Source organism: Marmota marmota, unplaced genomic scaffold (assembly GCF_001458135.2).
Source record: "Marmota marmota marmota unplaced genomic scaffold, marMar, whole genome shotgun sequence".
In the NCBI taxonomy this organism is placed as follows: Eukaryota; Metazoa; Chordata; class Mammalia; order Rodentia; family Sciuridae; genus Marmota; species Marmota marmota.
In genome coordinates this window covers 8,163,610-8,182,597 of record NW_025999913.1, presented here as the reverse complement: position 1 = coordinate 8,182,597, position 18,988 = coordinate 8,163,610, and the positions used below count along the sequence as shown (strand labels likewise).

The 18,988-nt window shown below is 42.0% G+C and overlaps 1 protein-coding gene across 2 annotated transcripts in view; it reads left to right on the top strand.

Annotated features, from left to right (window-relative positions):
• Nucleotides 1–17,344: 17,344 nt before the first annotated feature.
• Nucleotides 17,345–18,988, top strand: part of LOC107149251 (androgen dependent TFPI regulating protein) — an 84,363-nt gene continuing 82,719 nt past the window's right edge. Inside the window, exon 1 of one of the 2 annotated variants that reach the window (XM_048799795.1) lies at nt 17,345–17,552. The gene's annotated coding sequence lies outside the window, so the exon portion shown is untranslated. Of the gene's footprint in view, nt 17,586–18,988 lie in introns of both variants that reach the window. The other variant, XM_048799796.1, reaches the window with a different exon arrangement.

Here is an 18,988-nt window from a genome sequence, read left to right as displayed (position 1 = left end):
TGGGATTACAGGCATGAGCCCTTGTGCCTGTGTATTATATCTTTTTTGAAACCTAGATAACAGAAAATTTTCTACAGCCAATGACACATAACGGTTCCCCAGTTTCAAAAAATAACCTGAAGTCGGTCCCCTAGCTCATGCTAACATGAGGATGATTTTCCGTAATAAGACTGAAACAGCGTTACATTCTTGAGCCTAACCAAGATACCTCTACAGGAGGAATTCTGTGTACCATTCTGTTGTGTTACCTTAAAAAAATGAGAAGAGTTGTAGAGATATTCCAGAAGACATCTCAAAGAGCAAGTGGATGAATTTTTTAGGAAAAAAAAAAAACTTGACATATTAAAATTCTTCATTCAGACAACAGAAAGGTTGGTAAGAGATACAAAGTTTATAAAATCATGAAGATAAAAATAAAGAGACTTCAGAATTACCCACTAAGTCCTGTAATTCTACCACATGGCAAAAATAGCTTAGAGAATTCCTTATTTGATGATCACTTGACAAAAGATATAAATAGATTAAAATCAATTAGTGTGCATAGAGACACAGTGTATTACTAAGGAAATCAGGAACACTTGGAATTCTTGTGCTGAAGAGCAATTTAACATACTGCCTTACACAAATCTTCCTTGATGGACTTCTCAAACACAATACTGAAGGGATGGATGGAGGTATTGAGCTTCCTTATTATTATATGCCTTCAATTATTATTCCCGGGAATTATTTTTTTTTAATCTGTGCCAGTCATGTGTTCTGTATATTTTATGCCTTCGACTGCAAATAGTTAAATGGCATTTACCCTACTAGATTTAGAAGTCTTCAGTTATAGAACTAATGACAGGGACGATGACGATGGTGACAGAAGTTCACATTTATGTGTTAGTCAGTTTCCAATCACTATGACACAATACCTGAGATAAACAACTTATAAGGAGGAAAGGTTTTTTTCGGCTCACAGTATTGGAGGTTTCACCCCGTGATCACTTAGCTCTGCTGCTTTGGGCCTATGGGGGCTCAGTACATCATGGCAGGAGAGAGTGGACAACCAGGAAGCAGGAGAGAGAGAGAGACAGGAAGGGGCTGGGATCCCAATATCCCCTTCAAGGACATGACCTCAGGGACCTAACTTCCTCCTACTAGCCTCCCTCTGGTCTAATTCAGGTGGCTGAATTCCCACCTCCCATAGTGCCAGAGGCTGGCAACTAAGCCTTTAGCACGTGAGCCTTCAGGAAACGCGGAAGGTCCAAAGCACAGCAATCCACTCTCCTCTCACTACACACCATGTTTTATTTGGCTTCGTGATCGGACTCATGTGATGGCATTGCATTCATCTTCGTCTGCTATTTTTAGGTCTACATAACTTGAAATGAGCACAGGGTGAGCAAGTAGAGTGTTTTCCCTGTGGGTCACGCGGAAACATGGGAAGATCTGATTCAGATATGGATGCACCGTTGGTTTTTCTCTCCCCTTATCGTTTTTCAGGAGCTGCTTTGGCCACACAGGGAGAGTCGAATCTACTGGGTGCATTTGTCCCTGCAAGCCCCTCTGCAGTGGTTTCCGCCTGGTGGGTTCCCAGCAGAGGCAGCTTGACTTCTACAGGCCACGTCCCTGATGGTGGAGAGTGACTAAGCATGAGGTGGGGGCACTGCTGGGGGGTACATACAGTGACCTTGCTACCATTCCAAACCCCAGAGGGGCTCAAATCCAGCACACGGTGTCCCGTGAAGATGACGAGCCATAGAATTGATGTGTGATCCGCACGCTCCAAGTGTGTGAGAGGCCCCTGTGTGTTTCCAACTATTGTGTCTCCATCTGTGGAAGGTAGGTGCATTCTAGAATGCTGGTTGGAAATCTCTGAACACCATGAAAATAGTGAGAGAGAAACCGATGTTTCCAAGCTCCAAGTGGCTTAAAAAATAAGTCCCAAACATCCTCAAGAAACTCCCACTCCTAGTGAAATCACTGATTCATGAACAATGTGAAGGCATTCTCAGTAGATTCCCAGTTTAAAGTCCTAACCTCCTCATTGTTTACTGTTTAGAAGGACCCCTGCTCATATTTCTTGTGGACTCCCAAACACGTGCAATGACCCCCCCAAAAAAATCATTGCTCCTCTTGTTCCCCTTTATGTACTACTCCTCATCCCCCCTTGCCCCACCTGGGGTTCAGTTCTGTGAGAGACCTTTCCCTGGGTGGCCAGTGGCAGATGGGAGGAGAGGGCTGGGGAGCCTTGGTGACTAGTCTCTGGGCTCCCTCACGACCCTGAGAAATTCTCAAAGAGCCCGGCGCTTTGTAACAATCTTCGACCTTTCCTCCAAAGAGAGACTTGGATGCTGCAGAGTTTTTCCTCTCTTCTGATGAGGAGAGGAATCTTAGATCCTGGCTCCCAGAAGTTTGCCCAAGTTTCTTGTCGGTGGTGGGCGGCTAGTCCAAATGGCTGCGTTCCCGAGCTTGCTGGATGTATGTGAAAGTTCTCAGCCTCTACCCAAGCTTTTTTCTCTGCCAAGTGGTGCGATAAAACTTGTGAGAACAGGTTTTTCCTTATGAGGTGGCTGAGGCATCTGCATCCCTTTCTGGCAGAAAACCAGAGTTTAAAAAGAGGAGTGGTAGAAACCTCACAGAGCATTCCTGAGAGGCTTGATGTGGATTTGGGTCAGGAGTCTAGTGATCATTCAGGGGAGTGCATTTTCGTTTGACCTCTACCCCAGCGATTTCTCAACAGCCCTCACGCACGCCAGCTCTAACCCACTAAACCAGCCAAGACTTGGGCAAGTTGCTTTCATTGGGATGAATTAAAGGACTTTTACCAATTCAGCATGATCAGCATGAGGCCCGGGAGGTCCTTTTCAACCAAGAAGTGCCACAATACCAGAGTCTTAGAACTCAAAGGCCTTTTACGTGAGTTATCACTTTTAATCTTAGGGGAGAATGGCTCCATCTGGTTCAAAAGTACATTGATTCTAATATCGCAGAGATAGCAGCATTTTTTTTTAACTTTCCACTCTTTCTCCTTAATAAGAAATTCAGAAGAGAAATGTGTGTTCTTAGCTTTCCTTCAGAAATAAAGAGGGGACATAGCTCGTGCTGCATTTCTCAGGGGATTGAGGTCTCTCGTGGCCCCTGAGGGTAGCAGCCGGATCAGTATCTACCTTGGCTTGTCCCTCCTCTTAGAGCCAAGGGAACACTGATGAGGGCTGTCAATCAGCCAGCAAGGGCCCTCCCTTCTTCTCTCCTTGGTTCTGCTGGGAAAAGCCCCAAAGCAGGCCAGCTGCCCAATACACACCGTGGGGAGAATCCAAACAAGCACTTCTGTTTCCCTTGCCAACCCCGAAAACCTCAAAATCACCAAGCAATGTGGAGCTACCCAGTGTTATCCTGGTGGTCTCATTGAACTCCGAAAACAATACTTTGTGGCAATATTTGGGGGCAAAAAAAATATGTTTTGTAATTTTGTAGATGAAAAAAAAAATCAGAATCTCAGTGAGAGGAACTTGCAAAACATCTACAAGAACCTGGATTAAACCCAAGGGCCATCTGTGGCTCATCGACAAAGGTGTTAATTCACCCCATCTTGCATTCAGAAGCGGGACGTGTGCACCATTGGCATTACGTTGGGGTTGGTTAGAAATGCAGGACCTTGGGGATGCCACAAAACTACCCCCCTCTGACTTTTGTGTCCATCGAAGTATGATAAGTGGTGCTTTATAATATTACCTTGCCCGACAAGGGGAAATTCACTTGAGGTCTCACATGCAGAGTGACCTAATGGGACGGATATGTCCCTGGTGAGAACACCCAGGCAAGTTCACGCTTGCTTCTTGCTATTCATCTTTAGTTAATCCTAAGATTTAAATTCCCCCAAACTTTTCCAAGTCTAGTGAAACAAAAGTTCAACCTCTGTCAAATAGATCTGTTGGGCAAGAGGACCATGGGATTCGTGTGGATTTTGTGCAAGGTCTCTGGGGCAAATAGCCTCATCATTCCCGTTCACGGGGGAGTCCTAGATGATGTGGCTTTGGAGAGAGCCCATTTAGCTCAGTACTACTGGAGATATTCATAGATAAGCAATATTGATTATTTTTCCTTGAACAAAAGCTGCTTTTGATTTCTAAGAAACTGTAGTTGTAGCAGCTGGGGAAGTGTAGAGGAAGAAAGGGCTCCAAAGCCACCCAGGGCATCCGGGAGGTAAGAGCCTGTGACTTCATTCCTTGGCCCTCTGAACATCTTCCACAAGTGAGGACCACATAGGCCCCTTAGGCCTGTCTTTAAGATGTTATTATTTAGATAAATCACGTCTGGATTCTTCTCACATTCCATCCTTCCAAACTCACATAGAAATAGTCAGGAAACCAAATGGCATGATTTCAGAAACTGGGGGGAATCCAGTTATCCAAAATGTGCCCACAGTCCTGCCACCTGCAGGGATCCAGGAATCCCATGCAACCAGTGTTTCTGCTCGAGGTGTACTCACCGACAGTCTAGTAACCGCTGGGGGGCTGGTTAAGAGGCACGGCCCTAGGGTGCATAGACGAAGCTTTGGATAGAGTAGCATTCTGGTCCCCAAGGTTGACTTGTTCAGTTTGGCCACTGAGACTCAGAAATACAGACACTTCATGACAAAGTGCATCTTGGGAGAACCGGTTTCTATCTTCCATTTTGAGTACCCTGCATCTGAGTGAAGTTGACCTTGTCCATAGACGTGATTCTTCTCTTCTTTGCTGCCACACCTGGAACTCGCAGAGGTGATTCAGGGTGCCTAATTCTGTATTATTACAAGATAAGTGTGTGATAATTTTTAACAGAATTTTTCTAATGCTGCCAATATTCAATCAGGTCTATTGTACACAAGTTTGGGTCCCTGGTATATTATTTCACCTTTTTCTGTTCTTAAACACATATAGTACCTTGAACCACAGTCTCTCTTCATTCTACCCAACTTAGCCATTTGATCTACCCCAATCCAGTGTGCCCCACTTCACTTCTCAGATTGCTCACCCTACCACTTGGAGTCTGCACTGTGAATCTCTAGGTATTTCATAAATAACTTCTAGTCCAAATCTTCTGTGTTGATATAAGTATAACCATCTTCAAGTGCAAGCAAGTTGGGACCAAGTGGAAAGTTTATGTAAGGGATGCTGTTCAAGGGACCAAATCTTAAGATGGCCCCATGTCTACATAACAAGTAGGCCCTTTCCAGAGATCTGGAGACTTTCAACATTTCCCTGTCTTGGAAGAATGCTCATCAGAAGCCATTCATATAGTGGTATGTATATACAATGGAATATTACTCAGCCATAAAGAAGAATGAAGTCATGGCATTGGCCGATAAATGGAAGGAATAGGAGGCTATCATGCTAAGCCAGTTCAAAAAAAAAAAAAAAAAAAAAAACCAAAGGCCACTGTTCTCTTTGATATTCAGAGGCTGACTCACAATAGTCAGGGGGTAAGGAAGAGTGGAGATTCACCATATTGGATGGGGGGCAATGCAGGGAAGGGAGAGGGCATTGGAATCAGGAAGAGTGTAGACTGAATAGGACATAACTTTCCTGTGTTCGTATATGAATACACGACCAGTGTAACTCCACATCATGTAAAACCACAAGAGTGGGAAGTTATACCCTATGTATGTATGATATGTCAAAATACATATTCAATCAGGTCTAGTGTACACAAGTTTGGAATAGAACCACCATTTGACCCAGCTATCCCACTCCTTGATATACCCCAAAGACTTCAAAAAAGCAATGACACAGCCACATCACTGTTTATAGAAGCTCCATTCACAATAGCCAAACTATGTAATGAACCTAGATGTCCTTCAACTGATGAATGGATAAAGAAAAAGTGGTATACATACACAGGGGACTATTACTCAGTCTTAAAGAAGAATGAAATTATGGCATTTGCAGGTAAATGGATGGAGCTGGAGGATATCATGCGATATCTGTCATGTATAACTAAAAAGAACAAATGAAAAAATAAAAAGAACACATCTACCTATATAATTAAAATATTTTGAAATGAAGAAAATTAATACTATGGTAGTCCCCCCCCTCCACAATCTTACTTTCTAAGACTTCAGTTACTTGTGTTAGCTATGGCTTGAAAACATTAACTAGAAAATTTTCAAGATGGACAGTTCATGAGTTTTCAATTGCAACATGATTCGACATCATACTGTCCCACTGTGTTTCACCTGGGACATAAATGTTCCCTATGTCCAGCCTCTACACACTGTATATATCCTACCTGCTCATTAGACACTTAGCCATCTCAATTATCAGATCCACTGGAACAATATAGCTATGCTTGTGATCAAGAATTCATATTTTCCTTAGTAATGGCTTCCCAAATGCAAGAGTAGTGGTGCTGGGAATTCTTTTTTTTTTTTAATTCACCCCAAACTGTATTTAGAACTATGAAACACAAAGAACACAAAAACTGGGTCCTTTTCTACAGATAGCAGATACAAATTTTTCAAGACCCCTCCCTTCCCTTTACTCCCCTATGTGTAATGCAAAGTACCTCTATTTTTCCCTAGCCCCTACTTATTGTGAATTAGCATCCACATATCAGAGAAAACATTCAGCCTTTGTTTTGGGAGGGATTGGCTTATTTCGGTTCGCATGATATCCTCCAGCTCCATCCATTTACCTGCAAATGCCATAATTTCATTCTTCTTTAAGACTGAGTAATAGTCCCCTGTGTATGTATACCACTTTTTCTTTATCCATTCATCAGTTGAAGGACATCTAGGTTCATTACATAGTTTGGCTATTGTGAATGGAGCTTCTATAAACAGTGATGTGGCTGTGTCATTGCTTTTTTGAAGTCTTTGGGGTATATGCCAAGGAGTGGGATAGCTGGGTCAAATGGTGGTTCTATTCCAAACTTTCTGAGGAATCTCCATACTGCTTTCCATAGTGGTTGCACCAATTTGCAGTTCATCCAGCAATGTATGAGTGTCCCTTTTCCCCCACCTCCTCACCAACATTTATTGTTGCTTGTATTCTTTACAATGGCCATTATGCCTGGAGTGAGATGAAATCTTAAAGCAGTCTTGATTTGTGTTTCTGTAATTGCTGGAGATGTTGAACATTTTTTCATATATTTGTTGATCAATTCTGTTTTTCTTCTATGAAGTATCTGTTCAGTTCCTTAGCCCACTTATTGATTGGGTTATTTGTTATTGAGTTTTTTGAGTTCTTTATATATCCTGGAGATGAGTGCTCTATCTGATGTGCATGTGGTAAAGTTTTTTTTTTTTTCCCATTCAGTAGGCTCTCTCTTCATGTTTTTTATAGTTTGCTGAGAAGAAGCATTTTAGTTTGAATCCATCCCATTTATTGATTCTTGATTTTACTTCTTGCATTTAAGAGTCTTGTTAAGGAAATCAGTTCCCAAGCTGACAGGGTGAAGATTTGTGCCTACGTTTTCTACTATTAGGTGCAGGGTCTCTGTTCTAGTGCCTAAGTCTTTGATCCACTTTAAGTTGAGTAGATGTCCAATGAATGTTTTGGCACCTTTGTCTAGTATGAGATAACTGTATCATCTATTCTGTACCATTGGTCTACGTGTCTGTTTAGGTGCCAACACCATGCCATTTTTTGTTACTATTACTCTGTAGTACAGTTTAAGGTCTGGTATTGTGATACCTCATGCTTCACTCTTCTTGCTATGGATTACTTTGGCTATTCTGGGTCTCCTACTTTTCCAAATAAATTTCATGATTGCTTTATCTAGTTCTATGAAGAATGTCATTGGATTTTAATAGGGATTGCATCAAATCTGTATAATGCTTTTGGTAATACGGCCACTTTGACAATATTAATTCTGCCTATACAAGAGCAGGAGAACTTTCCATCTTCTAAGGTCTTTTTCAATTTCTTTCTTTAATGTTCTCTAGTTTTCATTGCAGAGATATTTCACCTATTTTTTTAGATTGAGTCCCAAGTTATTTTTGTTTTTTTTGGTTTTTTTTAGGCTCTTGTGAATAAAGTAGTTTTCCTGATTTCTCTTTCAGTGGATTCATCATTGATGTATAGGACTGTGTGTGAATTATGGTGTTGATTTTATATACTACTATTTTGCTGAATTCACTTATTAGTTCTAGAAGTTTTCTGGTGGAATTTTTTGGATCTTATAAATATAGAATCATGTCATTGGCAAATAGGGATAGTTTGAGTTATTCTTTTCCTATTTATTTCCCTTGATTTCTTTCATCTGTCAGATTGCTCTGGCTAGAGTTTCAAGGATGATGTTGAATAGAACTGGTAAAAGAGGGAATCCCTGTACTGTTCCAGTTTTTAGAGGTAATGCTTTCAATTTTTCTCTATTTAGAATTATGTTGACCTTGGGTTTAGCATATATAGCTTTTATGACACTGAGGTATGTTTCTACTATGCTTAGTTTTTCTGGTGTTTTAAACATGAAGCATTGCTGTAGTTAGTCAAATGCTTTTTCTGCATCTATTGAGATGATCATATGATTATTTTCTTTAAATCTATTTGATGTGATAAATCACGTTGATTTATTTCTGTATGTTGAACCAAACTTGCATCCCTGCAATGAACCCCACTTGATCATAGTACACCACCTTTTAAAATATGTTTTTGTATGTGATTTGCCAGAATTTTATTGAAAATGTTTTCATTTGTCTTCATCAAGGATATTGTGTGAAGTTTTTTTCCTTGATGTGTCTTTGTCTGGATTTGGTATCAGGGTGATGCTGGCCTTTTAGAATGAGTTTGGAAGGTTTCCCTCCTTTTCTATTTCATGGAATAATTTGAGGAGTATGGGTGTTAATTCTTCTTTGGAAGTCTTCTGAGGAGTTTTTCTTTGTAGAGCTCAACTGAGAATCCATCTGGTCCTGGGATTTTCTTAGTTGGTAGGCGTTTGGTGGTGTCTTCTATTTCATTGCTTGAAATTGATCTGTTTAAATTGTGCATGTCCTCTTGATTGGGTAGGTTATATGTTTCTAGATATTTGTCAATATCTTTGAGATTTTGTATATTATTGGAGTATACATCTTCAAAATAGTTTTTAATTATCTTCTATATTTCAGTAGTGTCTGTTGTGACAGTTCCCTTTTCATCACAAATTTTGGTAATTTGAGTTTTCTCTCTTCATTGGTATGGCTAAGGGTTTATCAATTTTATTTATTTTTTTCAAAGAACCAACTTTTTGTTTTGTCAATTTTTTTTTGAATTGTTTCTTTTGTTTCAATTTAAAGATTCCAGCTCTGATTTTAATCATTTTCTGTCCTATACTGCTGCTGGTATTGATTTGTTCTTCATTTTCTAGAGCTGTGAGATGTAATGTTAAGTCATTCATTCATCGACTTTCTATACTTTTAATGAATGAGCTCAACACAATAAACTTTCCTCTTAGCACTGCATTCATAGTGTCCCAGGGATTCTGACATGTTGTATTGGTGTTCTCATTTACCTCTAAGTATTTTTTTTATTTCCTCCCCAGTTTCTTTACTATCCATTTGTCATTCAATAGTGTATTATTTAGTCTCCCTGTATTGAAATAGCCTCTATTTTTTTTATTTTATCCTTGATTTCTAATTTCATTCCATTATGATTTGATAAAATGCGGGGTAATATCTCTATTTTTGTGTATTTGCTAAGAGTTGCTTCATGGCGTATGATATGGTCTATTTTAGGATATATGTGTTACTGAGAAGAAAGTGTATTTGCTTGTCAATGGATGAAATATTCTATATATGTCCATATAGTCCAACTTATTAATTGTAATTTTTAATTCTATAGTTCCTTTGTTTAGTTTTTGTTTGGAGGATTTATCCAATAGTGAGAGAGGTGTGTTAAAGTCACCGAGTGTTATCGTGCTGTGGTCTATTTGATTCTTAAAATTGAGAAGGGTTTGTTTGATGTATGTAGATGCTCTATTGTTTGGGGCATAAATATTTATGATTGTTATGTCTTGTTGGGGAGTAATTCCTTTAATCAGTAATAAATGTCCTTCTTTGTTCCTTCTGATGAACTTTGGCTTGAAGTTCACTTTATCTGATATGAAGATGGAAACCCCAGTTTGTTTACATGATCCACGTGAGTGATATGATTTTTCTCACCCTTCCACCTTCAGTCTGTGGATGTCTTTGCCTGTGAGGTGAGTCTCTTGGAGACAGCATATTGTTGGGTCTTGTTTTTTAATCCAGTCTATGTCTTCTGATTGATGAGTTTAGGCCATTAACATTCAGGGTTATTATTGAGATATGATCTGTATTCCTCTTCATTTTGGTTTATTTCTGGTTTTTAATTTGACTTAGTTTCTTCTTTGATTGTCTGTTCCTTTAGTGTAGTTCCTCCCTTTGCTGGTTTTCACTGTTTTAAAAAATTTCCTCCTCATGGAATATTTTGCTGAGGATGTTCTCTAGTGCAGGCTTTCTAGTTGTGAATTCTTTCAACTTTTGCTTATCATGAAGGTTTTTATTTTTTTCTTCAAATCTGAAGCTTAATTTTGCTGGATATAAAATTCTTGGTTGGCATCATATTCTTTCAGAGCTTGGTGTATGTTATTCCAGGACCTCCTAGCTTTGAGGGTCTGGGTTAAGAAATCAACTGAGATCTGAACTGGTTTCCCTCTGTATGTAATCTGATATTTTTCTCTCACGGCCTTTAAAATTCTATTCTTATTCTGTATGCTAGTAATTTTCATTATGATATGTCTTGATGTGAGTCTGTGGTAATTTTGTACATTTGGAGTCCTGGAAGACTCCTGTATTTGATTTTCCATTTCATTCTTCATGTTTGGGGAATTTTCTGATGTTATTTCATCGAAAATATTATGCATTTCTTTAGTTTGTATCTCCGTAGCTTCCTCTATCCCAATAAATCTTAAATTTGGTCTTTTCATGTTATCACATAATTCTTGGAAGTTCTATACATGGATTTTTACCATCTTCTCTGTATGGTCAATTCTATTTTCAAGATTATATGTTTTGTCTTCATAGCTTGTGGTTCTGTCTTCTAAGTGGTCTAGTCTGTTGGTGATGCTTTCTATTGAATTTTTAATTTTGTATATAGATTCCTTCATTTCAAGGATTTCTCCTTGGTTTCTTTTCATAATCTCTCTCTCTCTCTCTCTCTCTCTCTCTCTCTCTCTCTCTCTCTTTGATGTTGTAAGACACTAAGTTGTGACTTTTTAAAATTTTTTAATTTGCTCTAATTAGTTATACATGACAGTAGAATGCATTTATGCACTTTGATATATCATACATAGATGGGATATAATTTTATTTTTAGTGTACATGTTGCAGAATCATATTGGTCATGTAGTCACATATATACATACAGTAATAATGTCTGTTTGATTCTACTATCTTCTGAGAAGTGTCTGTGCAGGTCCTTGGCCCATTTATTGATTGGGTTATTTGGTTTTTATTTTTTGGTGTTAAGTTTTTTGAGTTCTTTATCTATCCTAGAGATTAATGCTTTGATGGAAAGATCTCCCATACTCCTGGATAGGCAGAATTAATATTGTCAAAATGGTCATATTACCAAAAGCATTGTACAGATTTAATGCGATTCCTATTAAAATCCCAATGACATTCTTCATAGAAATAGAAATCATGACATTTATTTGGAAAAATAAAGAGACCCAGAATAGCTAAAGCAATCCTTAGGTAGCAAGAAAAGTGAAGCAGGAGGCATCACAATACCAGAATTTATACTATACTACAGAGCTATAGTAACAAAAATGACATGGTATTGGCACCAAAATAGACAAACTCACATAAATATAATTATCTCATATTAGACAAGGGTGCCAAAAATATTCACTGGAGAAAAGATAACCTATTCAACCAATATTGCTGGTAAAACTGGAAATCCGTATGTAGCAAAATAAAAATAAACTTCTCTCACCCTGCACAAAAATCAACTCAAAGTAGATCAAAGACTTAGGCTCTAGAACAGAGACCCTGTGCCTAATAGAAGAAAAAACAGGCCCGAATCTTCACCACGTCAGCCTAGGATCTGATTTCCTTAACAAGACTCCTGAAGTGCAAGAAGTAAAATCAAGAATCAATAAATGGGATGGATTCAAATTAAAAAGCTTTTCTGCTCAGCAAAAGAAACAATTAATAATGTGAGGAGAGAGCCTACAGATTGGGAGAAAATCTTTACCACATGCACCTCCGATAAAGCATTAATCTCTCTCTTTATTGAAGTGATCTTTCACCTCCTGAAATTTATCACTAATTTTACTCCTTACATCATCCTTTATGTCACAGATTAGTTTAACTACGTATATGTATGAATTTCTTCTCTGACATTTCTTCTACTCTGTTGTCATTGTATTCTATATTGGAGCACCTTGGTTTGTTGGGGGTGCTTTGTTTCCTTGTTTCTTCATGTTGTTCCTGTGTCTTCCCATCTAGCAGTGTGGATCTGAGGTAGTATAGTTTCTACCCTGTAGACTTATAGTGTCTCTGAAGGTTTCTAGTACCTTGCCTTTAAGGGGGAGATCAATATTAATAGCACCCAATGCAAACAATACACAGCCTTAAACCAAATAGTTCTTATTAGAGTGTCAAGCACTTCTCTCCTGGGTGACCTTGAGGGCTGAGCACTGGGACCTGTGTACCTGTCATGAAGACCTGTTCTGTATTGGCGAATCAGGACCAGGCACTGAGTGTTGTGGGCTGGCCATATAGCTGTGAGAATTGGGCCAGATTGGTGGATAGGGAGGGGTTGGCAGACTGGAGATTGGGGAGCTGGAGGGCCCTGTTAAGTGCCATAATGATGTCAAATCTCACAGGACCAGGGGATCTGTGGGTGCTGGATTGGGGAGGGAGTCAGGGACCAGGCTGGTGCTGGGGCCCAGCGAGTGCCAGCTCAAGTGGGCCCCAGGAACCTGGTAGTTGCTGGACCAGCTGGCTGGGTGAACTGAGAGCAAGATGCCCTCACACCCTCCTCCCAACCCTCTGGCACACTGTAGTGAGCCCTAACCATCCCCAAATGCCTCAGGACTTGTGGAGCCGGGGAAAACTGGTTCTCTCCCACCTCTGCAGCAAGATGGTGACACCGTGGTTGCTGGAGGGAGCTGCTTTCAGAGATCTGGCAATTCTTACATGCTAAAGAGAAGCTATAAGGTGCTTCCTTAAAACGGAGAGTGAAAGTATGTACAAGACAAAACACAGTATAGGGTTTGGTATGATCTGTGATTTCAGGAATCCCTGGGGGTCTTGGGACACATACCTGGGAATAAGGGGGGATGCTTTTATGCCAACAGACAAATCACATATTCCATTTTAATCCAGCGAAGTCTCTAAATGGCGCTACAGAGGGCTCAGCTCCCCCCTTGCAAGAGTGCATGGTAATACATGCTCTACCTGGATTGAACTGTCACCTTGGTGGTCAGAACTTACCCAGCCAGCACATAGTAGGCTCTCAGCAATGACTTGTTGATGGTATCACAATCTCCCATGATTGCACGAGACTTGACAGGTAGATTAACGACATTACCCAAGTCCCCGTGAATTCTACCTCACACCGCATATCTACCATTTGAGTTGCCTTCAAGGACTCAGGAGACTCCAGACTGTCAGGAGTTTCAGACCAAAAGCTTAGTAAATATTTCCTAAATCAAAACCACACAGGCTGAGTTCATTCGGTCTACTACTCGAGAACAGTTGCTTTCCATAGTGAGACACTCAGCAGTTGTAAGTAAGAAATGGGGTTTGAGTGGAAAATATTTGTAAAGGGAACAAAAGCAAATGGTGTCATGTTTGCCAATGACATCTTGGAGAACCAGTGGGTATTAAGAGAGCAAAATCAAAAGGGACTGATGTTGTAATGTGCCTTTCTTTCAAGCATACACTACACGCACCAAAATAAAGTGAACCCCTTTCAGGGGAACATTCCTGGCAGAAATAATTACTCTGTACTTATTGCTGTCGGAGCTGCAGCCCTACAGGGAGCGAGGAGGCAGAGGCGACGGGAAGAGAGCTGGTGGGGGAACCGATGGGCAGCCGGCAATTTACAAAGGGCTCGGTTGGCTCCACCTGGAGAGAGGAGTGTGTATTTTAAAATATCACATTTAATTAACACTTGAAGAGGGGTATAAAGTGGTTCACACCAGTAATTCCAGGCAGCTTTTGTACAAAACAGATGAAGGGGAAAAAAACCTGATTAGGCACTGGCCTTAAGTACAGTTTCTTTGGATTTCCTTTTTCCTCCTTAACATATAATAACACGGCTTAGAATTAGTTCTGACAGCTAATCAGAATGAGCGGCTCGCTCTCTTCCTGGAGTGGGTAACAGGTACTGTGCGTTGAGCCAACACACCGTAGTGCTAAATGGAGGGAAGGAGGAAAGAGAGGACTGGGTACTGTGTCACAGGAGCCCTGTGGCTCCCTTCAGCCGAAGCAGAGGGATCTGAGGTCCCAGAGTCTGGCAGCTGGGAATGGCATGATCCAGCAGTCCTCACAGGGAGGCTTCTCCTTCTCCCTGTTGGTCCTGGGGACACGTATCCTTCTCCAAGGCCTCCCTGTCATTCACTTCTGCCCCTCCTGGCACATTGGACATCTGATCTGTGAAGATGGAGGCTGAGCCATATTTATGCTGTTGAACAACGGAGCAGGAAGTAGCTGAAGGCAGAAATATGCACTCAAGTCAGCCCTGTCTTCAAGAGGAGAACTTGCTTCAGAGCTGGACAGGTGTGGATGAGTAACGGCAGAGGTGAGGTGAGGTCGTCCAGGACACTGGGCAGGTGGTTCCCTCCTCGAGGTGTGTCCTTTACTGGGCTGAAGGGCATCGGTTTGCTCCACCGAGAGTTTGGCTTTTGTAGTGGGAAATGCTAAAGGGTGACTGTTACTCAGAGATGCGATGGAGCAGAGGGCAGATGAAGAGCTTTAAGATTTCCCAGGTAAAAGTTGGACAGAGGGGTGCGAGGCCTGCCCCAATTAAACTCAATAGCAACAACAAAGATGTAGCTGGGCAAATACAGCCCAGGGATTCCAAGACCTGCCCAACGACTGGGTTGCCTTCAAAGTCCCGAGTATCCCTAAGAGACAGTTCCTGACATGTCCCCCTCTGAGAAAAAGAGGGGAAAGGATTCTGGGTTTAATAGGCCAATAAGGCCAGTCTGGTCGGTCTGCGAAGCTGAGAGGATCCGGGTCCTTGCCAATGAGCCAGGGAGCTTCAGTGGGCCCAGTAGGTTCTTGGCTGGGCTCCCGGAAGGGACCCCTGTAAATCATCATCCTTTGGGGGAAGGGTGGGCACCCATCTTCTCTAGGCCAGTTGTTCTTCAGCTTCACAGAGAGTCGTGAACCCCCGAAATAAGAGGGAGACTTCCCTAGCACAAATGCCCAGGCCTTTGAGGGCTGTGTTTTGCGGTGTCCATACGAGAAGAGCAAAGGAAAAAAACAGCCCTCCAAAATCACTTTTAACTAGGTTTTAGCTAGAAAGATATTTGTCCTTAAAAAAAAAAAAAAAAAAAAAAAACACGGTAAAATACATAACATTGAACGTTTGAATCATGTAAAAGTGTGCCAGTCAGTGGCCTTAAGTGCTTCTGTGATATTGCGCAACAGTCCCCACCATCGAGTTCCAGAATATTTTCATCACTCTAAAAAGAAATCTGTACCCGCTTTCAGTCACTTCCCATTCCCACCTCCCTACAGCCCCTGGAAATACTAATCTGCCTTCTGTGTCTATGAATTGGCCCAGATAGTCCATGTAAACAGAATGATACAATATGTGCATGCTTTCCTTTACGGAGGATGCTTCGAGATGCTTTGATATTGCAGCATGTGCCAGGATAATATTCCATTGTACGCAGATCCCCTATTTTATCACTTTCCCTTGGTACTGGGGAATCCAACCCCAGGCCTCCCATGTGCCAGGCAAGGGTTCTACTACTGTGCGAGTACTCCCCCAGCCCCTATTTTTGGTTATTCATTCATCATTCAGTGGACATTTGAGTTGCTTCTACTTTTTGGATATTGCGAACAGAACTGTTACAAACATTTATGAACTAGTTTTTGTTTGACTGCCAGTTTTAAGTTCTTTGGGGCATATTCTGGGACTGAAATTGCAGGGTCATGGGTCATTCTGTTTAACTTATTAATGAATGGCCAAACTCTTTTCCCTAGAAGTGGGAACCACTTAAATTCTCACCAACTTTTTACATACTCGCCAACACCTGCTAGTTTCTGTATTATTATTCCAAGTGGATTTGCAGTGGTGACTTACTGTGTGTTTGATTTGCATTTCTCTCATATCTGAGGATGCTGAGTATCTTTTTGCAGGATTATTGGCCTTTTGTGTATCTTCTTACAGATCTGATGTTTTTCAAGCACTTTGCCTATTTTGTCTTTTGGCTATTGAATTGTAGGAGGTTTTTTTTTTTTTTTTTGTATATTCTGGATATTAGACCCTTATCAGAATATGATTTATAAATATTCTCTCCAGGAATTAGAAAATAGAATAGTAACAGCTATGAAGTTCTGAACGTGGAGAACTCTCCTAGTGTCACTTATTTTCTCTTCTTGCTTCCAATAGGCAGCACGTATCCCAAAGCTTCCAGGAAGTCACTGAACAGCAGTAAGTTGTGTCAAGACTTTATGTGCCAGACTCGGTGCGACATGCCTTCTATGTCTTCCCCCTGTCCTTGGGCTGCCCTGTGACATGACTTCCATCTTAGAAATAAGGAAACTAAGGTGCAAATACGTTAACGAATCCCCAGAGGCCTCGGTTCTCCCAGCAGCAGGGCCAGGATCCAAATCCAGGCCTGCTGGACTTGAAAGCCAGACTTCTTTCCACTCAGCTACAGATTTTTCCAACTTTGTGCAGGAGAGCCAACGAGCCTCCTCCGTATGGATGTCTCTGAACTTTGTTGGCCACGAAGAGAAGGGTCAGGAAAGGGTTTGGATTTGGGGGTCAGCACACATTCCCAGAGCAGCTCTGCTTTGATGTCATCTATACTTTGGGGCTCTGGGATAAGGTTTTCTCTGGGAATAAAGGAGGATTCCAGCGCCTTTACAAAAGGCGCTTTGAAAGCCACAGGTAACGCATGCCCCTCCAAGGAAGAAAATCCCAAAGCTCTCGTAACCTCTTGTAAAATCCAAGTTTCATTAAAGGAAAACCAGTTCTGAGCTCCCAGAGGGAAACCTGCTCTTGGGTTTGCACACGCCCACACCCACGCATGCCCTTCTTCCATTCCCCAATTCCTGCACCCTCCTGCTCCAGGTGGTGCCAGCTGAGGAGGGAGTGGCCTCAGAACTCCCACTCACAGGAAAAAAAAAAAGTGACTGTTGCCAGAGACCTCGCCCATGCTTCCTGGCAGTCACTACCGCCTCCATTCACCACTCAGGTATGCGCCTCTCACCTGTGACAGCCTTCGCAGCAGCCAGCCAGCCTGAGACTCCCACCCCAAGCCAGCTCTCTTGTTCTTTTATTTTTCATTAGCAAAATGAGTTTCCACCAGCCCTTGAGGGTGACCTGTTAAGAGCTATCCTGTCATCCTCAGTCCTGATGACAGGATTCAGGAGGAGATCCACTCCAAGCAAGTCCCACAAGGTGAGGCCAAGTCTTAAGAGAAACAGCTGGCCGGTGAGTGTCCCTGCTGCCTACTCGAGGACTGGCTTGGATGTAGAGGTGGCTGAGTGGCCCTGGGAGGGGGCCGTGTGGCCCTCCACTCCCTCGGAGCCTTTCTGATCACCCAGACAGAGCTTGTCTTAGCAAAGTGGTGATCTGGGCCTGGAAATCCCCTGATCCACCGGAAGTCGAGCTCAGTCTCCAGCTCTGCATCTTCCCTGGAAGGAGATTCAGGCAGCCAGGATGCATTCCGTGCACACAGTCTGTGGTCGGTGTGCGAGGCGCATCAGTGTGTGCGGAGGAACAGCTACCCAGAAGGTGAAGGCTTTGAGGTGTGCAGGCAGGGAGATGGATTTGGGTAGCTGCTCAGAACTGCACCTTGGTTATTCTGAACATTTTTCCCGTGTGCCAATCAATTGTTGCCAGATGTCTACTCCAATATAGTTTAGTGTGAAATCCTATGAAAATGTTTAATACCATTGACTGCATTGGTCAGGGATGAAGAGGGTTGCTGGGGAGACTTCTGACTACTACCTGAGTTGGAATCCAAGAGCCAAATGCCTAGTTATCTTCCATTCCTGTCCCCTACACTCTGAATTTAAATACTATGCAGGGTATTTTTTCCTGTTTTGATCCTAAAGATTTTCCAACCGACCATGGGTATTCATGCAAAAGCTCCTAGGGCAGGTGGTACTTCCTGGCTACTTTAGGCACTGACCATCGCAGACAGAAGCTGCAGAATCGGTTGGGGATAAAGCTCAGTAGTAGAGCCCTTGTCTTGCATGCATGAGGCCTGGGTTCCACCTCCAGGGAAAGTAGAAAAGAAGGGATGGATGGATGGAGGGAGAGAGGGAGGGGAAATGCAGAGTGGCAGGTGACAGCAAATGTGTTTCTAAACCCTCCTTAGTGACTTGCCCTGGCACCACTCCTCCTCCTCCTTCTTGAATCAAGTCTGAACTTTTCTGAACTTTCAGCCATCAAAGTCACTAGTAGATTAGCCAACCAATATGGGGCTTATGTGACCAGAAGTCCCCCGGTAAAGTACACCTGGCCTGGCAGGCACAGCTGCTGATTGACTCTGGAAGACGCAGAGCACACAATGAGACACAGATCAAAGCCAGCCCGGGTGTGTCCTGCTACCTGTAGCTTTAGTGCACCATTACGCTGGCCACGCCCAACCTGCCTTAACATATAAGCAGCAACTGTCCCCAGCTAGCCAGATAAGCTGCAGTCCAGTGAACCCATGTGAGTTACCCCCGGCAAGTCGGCGGATGCCTTGTCACTCAGAAAATGCTTCTTTCCCCCATCTTTTTTTTTTTAAATTTTTTATTGTTGGCTGTTCAAAACATTACATAGTTCTTGATATATCATATTTCACACTTTGATTCAAGTGGGTTATGAGCTCCCATTTTTACCCC